Source organism: Rutidosis leptorrhynchoides, chromosome 11 (genome assembly GCF_046630445.1).
Source record: "Rutidosis leptorrhynchoides isolate AG116_Rl617_1_P2 chromosome 11, CSIRO_AGI_Rlap_v1, whole genome shotgun sequence".
In the NCBI taxonomy this organism is placed as follows: domain Eukaryota; kingdom Viridiplantae; phylum Streptophyta; class Magnoliopsida; order Asterales; family Asteraceae; genus Rutidosis; species Rutidosis leptorrhynchoides.
In genome coordinates this window covers 254310766-254320000 of record NC_092343.1, presented here as the reverse complement: position 1 = coordinate 254320000, position 9235 = coordinate 254310766, and the positions used below count along the sequence as shown (strand labels likewise).

Genomic DNA, 9235 nt, shown 5'->3' with positions numbered 1-9235 from the left:
ACTCGCACGCCCTCGTCCAGGAACACCCAGTCCCCTATATATACATATTGCACAAAAAGTGAAGTGACAGGAACAGACATTGATTTTCTGAGGAATCATAATTTTTCAAAATCACGGCGTCGTGCTTGATTTAGCTTGGCAATGGGCTAAAAATCCAAGTCGCGACTTAGATTTAGCTTGGCAGTGGCCTAGAACACCAAGTCGCGATTTGGTTTGCTAGGTGACGACCAGGCCGTGGCTATTATTTCTCGGTCACGACTTGGTTTTCGGGGCCACGACTTGGTGTTTGGCTTCGTGTTATAGGGTCACTCGTTACTTGTTATAGGGTCACTCGTTACTCGTAATCGCTCTCCGGCTTCGCTAGGCAACCTCTAGTAGCATGCACTTTCCGACCCAACATCTGGGTACCAGGGCATGGAGTGGACATGGTACCCCCTATATATACATATTGCACAAAAAGTGAAGTGACAGGAACATACATTGATTTTCTGAGGAGTCATAATTTTTTCAAATGCACGACGTCGTGCTTGATTTAGCTTGGCAATGGGCTATAAATCCAAGTCGCGACTAAGATTTAGCTTGGAAGTGGCCTAGAAAACTAAGTCGTGACTTGGTTTGCTAGGTGACGACCAGGCCATGGCTCATATTTCTCGGTCACGACTTGGTTTTCGGGGCCACGACTTGGTGTTTGGCTTCATGTTATAGGGTCACTCATTACTCGTAATCGCTCTCCGGCTTCGCTAGGCAACCTCTATTGCCTTGCACTTTCCGACCCCTTGTCTGGGTACCAGGGCATGGAGTGGACATGGTACCCCCTATATATACATATTGCACAAAAAGTGAAGTGACAGGAACAGACATTGATTTTCTGAGGAGTCATAATTTTTCATACAGTGCTCAAATCATGTCGGATCGACCCGAAATTTTGCACGACTCTTACGTTTGATGAAACAAATTGATTCTCGGGTTCCGAAGTTTCATTGGCATGTCATTCTGAGCTGCGGAGTTCGGGCTAGCCTTGGTTTCCGACGACCGAGGTGCGCCTGGTGGTTAAAGTGCGCATGAAGTGATTTGGGTTTCCGTGAAACCTTGTATAGTTGGTATGTACGTTGTATGGTCTTGATGTCGAAACCGGCTTTCGACCACCTCATCCGACACTTAATCGACAGAGAACATTATACGATGGAGGTCCCGTACGTCAACCACAGTCGATACGTGAGTGGTTAGTATCGACCGGGAACATTATACGTTGGAGATTTCGTAGTATCGACCGAGAACCAAGTCCGACACCATTATACGTCGACTTTCGATAACTTTCGTTTCCGAGATCACTCGCGTGTCTAGACTCGATCTAGAACATTATACATCTCTAACGAGTCTTCGCCATGTCACCCGAACCCTTCTTAAGGTGTGAGCTTCGAGTCGAGTCGTGGTACATCATGGAAAGTCAGGGTAGGTGTGACCACCCATGGTAGGCAAGGTAAGTTAGCTATAAAGGATTAAAAAGGGACATTTATTTCGAGTGCGATCATACCAGCACTAACGCACCGGATCCCATCAGAACTCCGCAGTTAAGCGTGCTTGGGCGAGAGTAGTACTAGGATGGGTGACCCCCTGGGAAGTCCTCGTGTTGCACCCCTTTTTTTACTATGATTTTTCGTCCAGGGTTACCATCGTATCTGAAATGTCCCGTTCTTATAGATTAAAAATGTTCCATATTAATTGATTTCGTTTCGAGGTTTTGACCTCTATATGAGACGTTTTTCAAAGACTGCATTCATTTTAAAACAAACCATAACCTTTATTTCATCAATAAAGGTTTAAAAAGCTTTACGTAGATTATCAAATAATGATAATCTAAAATATCATGTTTACACACGACCATTACATAATGGTTTACAATACAAATATGTTACAACAAAATAAGTTTCTTGAATGCAGTTTTTACACAATATCATACAAGCATGGACTCCAAATCTCGTCCTTATTTAAGTATGCGACAGCGGAAGCTCTTAATAATCACCTGAGAATAAACATGCTTAAAACGTCAACAAAAATGTTGGTGAGTTATAGGTTTAACCTATATATATCAAATCATAATAATAGACCACAAGATTTCATATTTCAATACACATCCTATACATAGAGATAAAAATCATTCATATGGTGAACACCTGGTAACCGACATTAACAAGATGCATATATAAGAATATCCCCATCATTCCGGGACACCCTTCGGATATGATATAAATTTCGAAGTACTAAAGCATCCGGTACTTTGGATGGGGTTTGTTAGGCCCAATAGATCTATCTTTAGGATTCGCGTCAATTTGGGTGTCTGTTCCCTAATTCTTAGATTACCAGACTTAATAAAAAGGGGCATATTCGATTTCGATAATTCAACCATAGAATGTAGTTTCACGTACTTGTGTCTATTTTGTAAATCATTTATAAAACCTGCATGTATTCTCATCCCAAAAATATTAGATTTTAAAAGTGGGACTATAACTCACTTTCACAGATTTTTACTTCGTCGGGAAGTAAGACTTGGCCACTGGTTGATTCACGAACCTATAACAATATATACATATATATCAAAGTATGTTCAAAATATATTTACAACACTTTTAATATATTTTGATGTTTTAAGTTTATTAAGTCAGCTGTCCTCGTTAGTAACCTACAACTAGTTGTCCACAGTTAGATGTACAGAAATAAATCGATAAATATTATCTTGAATCAATCCACGACCCAGTGTATACGTATCTCAGTATTGATCACAACTCAAACTATATATATTTTGGAATCAACCTCAACCCGGTATAGCTAACTCCAACATTCACATATAGAGTGTCTATGGTTGTTCCGAAATATATATAGATGTGTCGACATGATAGGTCAAAACATTGTATACGTGTCTATGGTATCTCAAGATTACATAATATACAATACAAGTTGATTAAGTTATGGTTGGAATAGATTTGTTACCAATTTTCACGTAGCTAAAATGAGAAAAATTATCCAATCTTGTTTTACCCATAACTTCTTCATTTTAAATCCGTTTTGAGTGAATCAAATTGCTATGGTTTCATATTGAACTCTATTTTATGAATCTAAACAGAAAAGTATAGGTTTATAGTCGGAAAAATAAGTTACAAGTCGTTTTTGTAAAGGTAGTCATTTCAGTCGAAAGAACGACGTCTAGATGACCATTTTAGAAAACATACTTCCACTTTGAGTTTAATCATAATTTTTGGATATAGTTTCATGTTCATAATAAAAATCATTTTCTCAGAATAACAACTTTTAAATCAAAGTTTATCATAGTTTTTAATTAACTAACCCAAAACAGCCCGCGGTGTTACTACGACGGCGTAAATCCGGTTTTACGGTGTTTTTCGTGTTTCCAGGTTTTAAATCATTAAGTTAGCATATCATATAGATATATAACATGTGTTTAGTTGATTTTAAAAGTCAAGTTAGAAGTATTAACTTTTGTTTGCGAACAAGTTTAGAATTAACTAAACTATGTTCTAGTGATTACAAGTTTAAACCTTCGAATAAGATAGCTTTATATGTATGAATCGAATGATGTTATGAACATCATTACTACCTTAAGTTCCTTGGATAAACCTACTGGAAAAGAGAAAAATGGATCTAGCTTCAATGGATCCTTGGATGGCTCGAAGTTCTTGAAGCAGAATCATGACACGAAAACAAGTTCAAGTAAGATCATCACTTAAAATAAGATTGTTATAGTTATAGAAATTGAACCAAAGTTTGAATATGATTATTACCTTGTATTAGAATGATAACCTACTGTAAGAAACAAAGATTTCTTGAGGTTGGATGATCACCTTACAAGATTGGAAGTGAGCTAGCAAACTTGAAAGTATTCTTGATTTTATGAAACTAGAACTTTTGGAATTTATGAAGAACACTTAGAACTTGAAGATAGAACTTGAGAGAGATCAATTAGATGAAGAAAATTGAAGAATGAAAGTGTTTGTAGGTGTTTTTGGTCGTTGGTGTATGGATTAGATATAAAGGATATGTTATTTTGTTTTCATGTAAATAAGTCATGAATGATTACTCATATTTTTGTAATTTTATGAGATATTTCATGCTAGTTGCCAAATGATGGTTCCCACATATGTTAGGTGACTCACATGGGCTGCTAAGAGCTGATCATTGGAGTGTATATACCAATAGTACATACATCTAAAAGCTGTGTATTGTACGAGTACGAATACGGGTGCATACGAGTAGAATTGTTGATGAAACTGAACGAGGATGTAATTGTAAGCATTTTTGTTAAGTAGAAGTATTTTGATAAGTTTATTGAAGTCTTTCAAAAGTGTATAAATACATATTAAAACACTACATGTATATACATTTTAACTGAGTCGTTAAGTCATCGTTAGTCGTTACATGTAAGTGTTGTTTTGAAACCTTTAGGTTAACGATCTTGTTAAATGTTGTTAACCCAATGTTTATAATATCAAATGAGATTTTAAATTATTATATTATCATGATATTATCATGTATGAATATCTCTTAATATGATATATATACATTAAATGTCTTTACAACGATAATCGTTACATATATGTCTCGTTTAAAAATCATTAAGTTAGTAGTCTTGTTTTTACATATGTAGTTCATTGTTAATATACTTTATGATATGTTTTCTTATCATAGTATCATGTTAACTATATATATATCCATATATATGTCATCATATAGTTTTTACAAGTTTTAACGTTCGTGAATCACCGATCAACTTGGGTGGTCAATTGTCTATATGAAACATATTTCAATTAATCAAGTCTTAACAAGTTTGATTGCTTAACATGTTGGAAACATTTAATCATGTAAATATATATAAACATTTAATCATTTAATCATGTAGGTGAACTCGGGTCCTCTACGAGCATTCCATCGAACCTTAACAATTGGTATCTTGTTTTACTTAAGTCTTTTAACCTCACGCTCCATTATTTCGACGGGTTCTTCGATGAATTGAAGTTTTTCGTTGATTTGGATTTCATCTAACGGAATAGTGAGATCTTCTTTAGCAAAACATTTCTTCAAATTCGAGACGTGGAAAGTGTTATGTACAGCTGCGAGTTGTTGAGGTAACTCTAGTCGGTAAGCTACTGGTCCGACACGATCAATAATCTTGAATGGTCCAATATACCTTGGATTTAATTTCCCTCGTTTACCAAATCGAACAACGCCTTTCCAAGGTGCAACTTTAAGCATGACCATCTCTCCAATTTCAAATTCTATATCTTTTCTTTTAATGTCAGCGTAGCTCTTTTGTCGACTTTGGGCGGTTTTCAACCGTTGTTGAATTTGGATGATCTTCTCGGTAGTTTCTTGTATAATCTCCGGACCCGTAATCTGTCTATCCCCCACTTCACTCCAACAAATCGGAGACCTGCACTTTCTACCATAAAGTGCTTCAAACGGCGCCATCTCAATGCTTGAATGGTAGCTGTTGTTGTAGGAAAATTCTGCTAACGGTAGATGTCGATCCCAACTGTTTCCGAAATCAATAACACATGCTCGTAGCATGTCTTCAAGCGTTTGTATCATCCTTTCGCTCTGCCCATCAGTTTGTGGATGATAGGCAGTACTCATGTCTAGACGAGTTCCTAATGCTTGCTGTAATGTCTGCCAGAATCTTGAAATAAATCTGCCATCCCTATCAGAGATAATAGAGATTGGTATTCCATGTCTGGAGACGACTTCCTTCAAATACAGTCGTGCTAACTTCTCCATCTTGTCATCTTCTCTTATTGGTAGGAAGTGTGCTGATTTGGTGAGACGATCAACTATTACCCAAATAGTATCAAAACCACTTGCAGTCCTTAGCAATTTAGTGATGAAATCCATTGTAATGTTTTCCCATTTCCATTCCGGGATTTCGGGTTGTTGAAGTAGCCCTGATGGTTTCTGATGCTCAGCTTTGACCTTAGAACACGTCAAACATTCTCCTACGTATTTAGCAACATCAGCTTTCATACCCGGCCACCAAAAATGTTTCTTGAGATCCTTGTACATCTTCCCCGTTCCAGGATGTATTGAGTATCTGGTTTTATGAGCTTCTCTAAGTACCATTTCTCTCATATCTCCATATTTTGGTACCCAAATCCTTTCAGCCCTATACCGGGTTCCGTCTTCCCGAATATTAAGATGATTCTCCGATCCTTTGGATATTTCATCCTTTAAATTTCCCTCTTTTAAAACTCCTTGTTGCGCCTCCTTTATTTGAGTAGTAATGTTATTATAAATCATTATATTCATAGATTTTACTCGAATGGGTTCTCTGTCCTTCCTGCTCAAGGCATCGGCTACCACATTTGCCTTCCCCGGGTGGTAACGAATCTCAAAGTTGTAATCATTCAATAATTCAATCCATCTACGCTGCCTCATATTTAGTTGTTTCTGATTAAATATGTGTTGAAGACTTTTGTGGTCGGTATATATAATACTTTTGACCCCATATAAGTAGTGCCTCCAAGTCTTTAATGCAAAAACAACCGCGCCTAATTCCAAATCATGCGTCGTATAATTTTGTTCGTGAATCTTCAATTGTCTAGACGCATAAGCAATCACCTTCGTTCGTTGCATTAATACACAACCGAGACCTTGCTTTGATGCGTCACAATAAATCACAAAATCATCATTCCCTTCAGGCAATGACAATATAGGTGCCGTAGTTAGCTTTTTCTTCAATAACTGAAACGCTTTCTCTTGTTCATCATTCCATTCAAATTTCTTCCCTTTATGCGTTAATGCAGTCAAGGGTTTTGCTATTCTGGAAAAGTTTTGGATGAACCTTCTGTAGTAACCGGCTAGTCCTAAAAACTGGCGTATGTGTTTCGGAGTTTTTGGAGTTTCCCACTTTTCAACAGTTTCTATCTTTGCCGGATCCACCTTAATACCTTCTTTGTTCACTATGTGATCGAGGAATTGAACTTCTTCCAACCAAAATGCACACTTTGAAAACTTAGCGTACAATTCTTCTTTCCTCAATACTTCTAACACCTTTCTCAAATGTTCACCGTGTTCTTGGTCATTCTTTGAGTAAATAAGTATGTCATCAATGAAAACAATGACAAACTTGTCAAGGTATGGTCCACACACTCGGTTCATAAGGTCCATGAACACAGCTGGTGCATTAGTTAAACCAAACGGCATGACCATAAACTCGTAATGACCGTAACGTGTTCTGAAAGCAGTCTTTGGAATATCATCTTCTTTCACCCGCATTTGATGATACCCGGAACGTAAGTCAATCTTTGAATAAACAGACGAGCCTTGTAGTTGATCAAATAAGTCATCGATTCTCGGTAGCGGGTAGCGGTTCTTGATGGTAAGTTTGTTCAACTCTCGGTAGTCGATACACAACCTGAATGTACCATCTTTCTTCTTGACAAACAAAACAGGAGCTCCCCACGGTGATGTGCTTGGTCGAATGAAACCACGCTCTAAAAGTTCTTGTAATTGGCTTTGCAGTTCTTTCATCTCGCTGGGTGCGAGTCTGTAAGGAGCACGAGCTATTGGTGCAGCTCCTGGTACAAGATCTATTTGAAATTCAACGGATCGATGTGGGGGTAATCCCGGTAATTCTTTCGGAAATACATCGGGAAATTCTTTTGCAATGGGAACATCATTGATGCTCTTTTCTTCAGTTTGTACTTTCTCGACGTGTGCTAGAACAGCATAGCAACCTTTTCTTATTAGTTTTTGTGCCTTCAAATTACTAATAAGATGTAGCTTCGTGTTGCCCTTTTCTCCGTACACCATTAAGGGTTTTCCTTTTTCTCGTATAATGCGAATTGCATTTTTGTAACAAACGATCTCCGCTTTCACTTCTTTCAACCAGTCCATACCGATTATCACATCAAAACTCCCTAACTCTACTGGTATCAAATCAATCTTAAATGTTTCGCTAACCAGTTTAATTTCTCGATTCCGACATATATTATCTGCTGAAATTAATTTACCATTTGCTAATTCGAGTAAAAATTTACTATCCAAAGGCGTCAATGGACAACTTAATTTAGCACAAAAATCTCTACTCATATAGCTTCTATCCGCACCCGAATCAAATAAAACGTAAGCAGATTTATTGTCAATAAGAAACGTACCCGTAACAAGCTCCGGGTCTTCCTGTGCCTCTGCCGCATTAATATTGAAAACTCTTCCGCGGCCTTGTCCATTCGTGTTCTCCTGGTTCGGGCAATTTCTAATAATGTGGCCCGGTTTTCCACATTTATAACAAACTACATTGGCATAACTTGCTCCGACACTACTTGCTCCGCCATTACTCGTTCCGACACCATTTGTTCCTTTCGTTCTATTAACCCCTGGTCCGTAGATGTAACAACCCAAACCATAACCGACCAAACACGACGAGATTTCAAACAAAAAAAAAAAAAAAAAAAATTTTCTGGTGCAGGCCATCTGCGCGGCGCGCCAGATGGCCGCGCGGCGCGCCAAATCGCCTGGACAGCCCGCTGTCCCCGGAAGTCTATTTAACGAAAATGTTTGACTAGTTCCCGACATTTTTAGCCAAAACGCTTTTAACCATACATTCATATATGTAAAACTAGCACATAACTAAGGTTTGAGCGAGTTTTACAAAGTGGGGCCCACACGTGCCCAAAACGCCACTAAGTTTAAAATACAATGTTTAATACAAATTAGAGTTTCGACCACGAAAAGTTTATTTGCCAAACGATACAACGAGCATGGTGTTTGGGGTTAAACTACCCAAGTCTCGGTCAAACTCCAAAATCATCACATCCCAAAAGCGTCACTAAACAAGACGGGATCTCTAATCCAACCGGATGCCCTTACCCTTGTCCACACCGGAACCTATAAAAATAGTAAACAACGAGAGGGTAAGCAAAGCTTAGTGAGTAAAACATATATATACATGCATATACAACTTACCCACACGCATCCACGATATCAAATAACACATAACAAATCTCGATAAGCAAGCTAGTATCACCAAACGTATCACTAGCAATAATCATAGCATAAATACTCATAACAATAATCAAATGCTAGTATGAACAACAATAAATCATGGTTAACCAATCTCTTCGCTAGGGAACGACTTCGCGAAACAAGTCATCGATGTTCATAACATTCGTTAGCTTCCAAAAACGGCTATGGCATGCTAACCCCCCGAGGTGTTCCAAAAACGGCTATG

At 37.9% G+C, this 9235-nt stretch overlaps 1 non-coding gene across 1 annotated transcript; it reads left to right on the top strand.

Moving 5' to 3' along the window:
* The first annotated feature begins 1520 nt into the window (after positions 1-1520).
* On the top strand, positions 1521-1639 carry LOC139877997 (5S ribosomal RNA). The gene has a single exon (XR_011768893.1). It is a non-coding gene; the product is annotated as a 5S ribosomal RNA (ribosomal RNA).
* The last annotated feature ends 7596 nt before the right edge of the window (positions 1640-9235 follow it).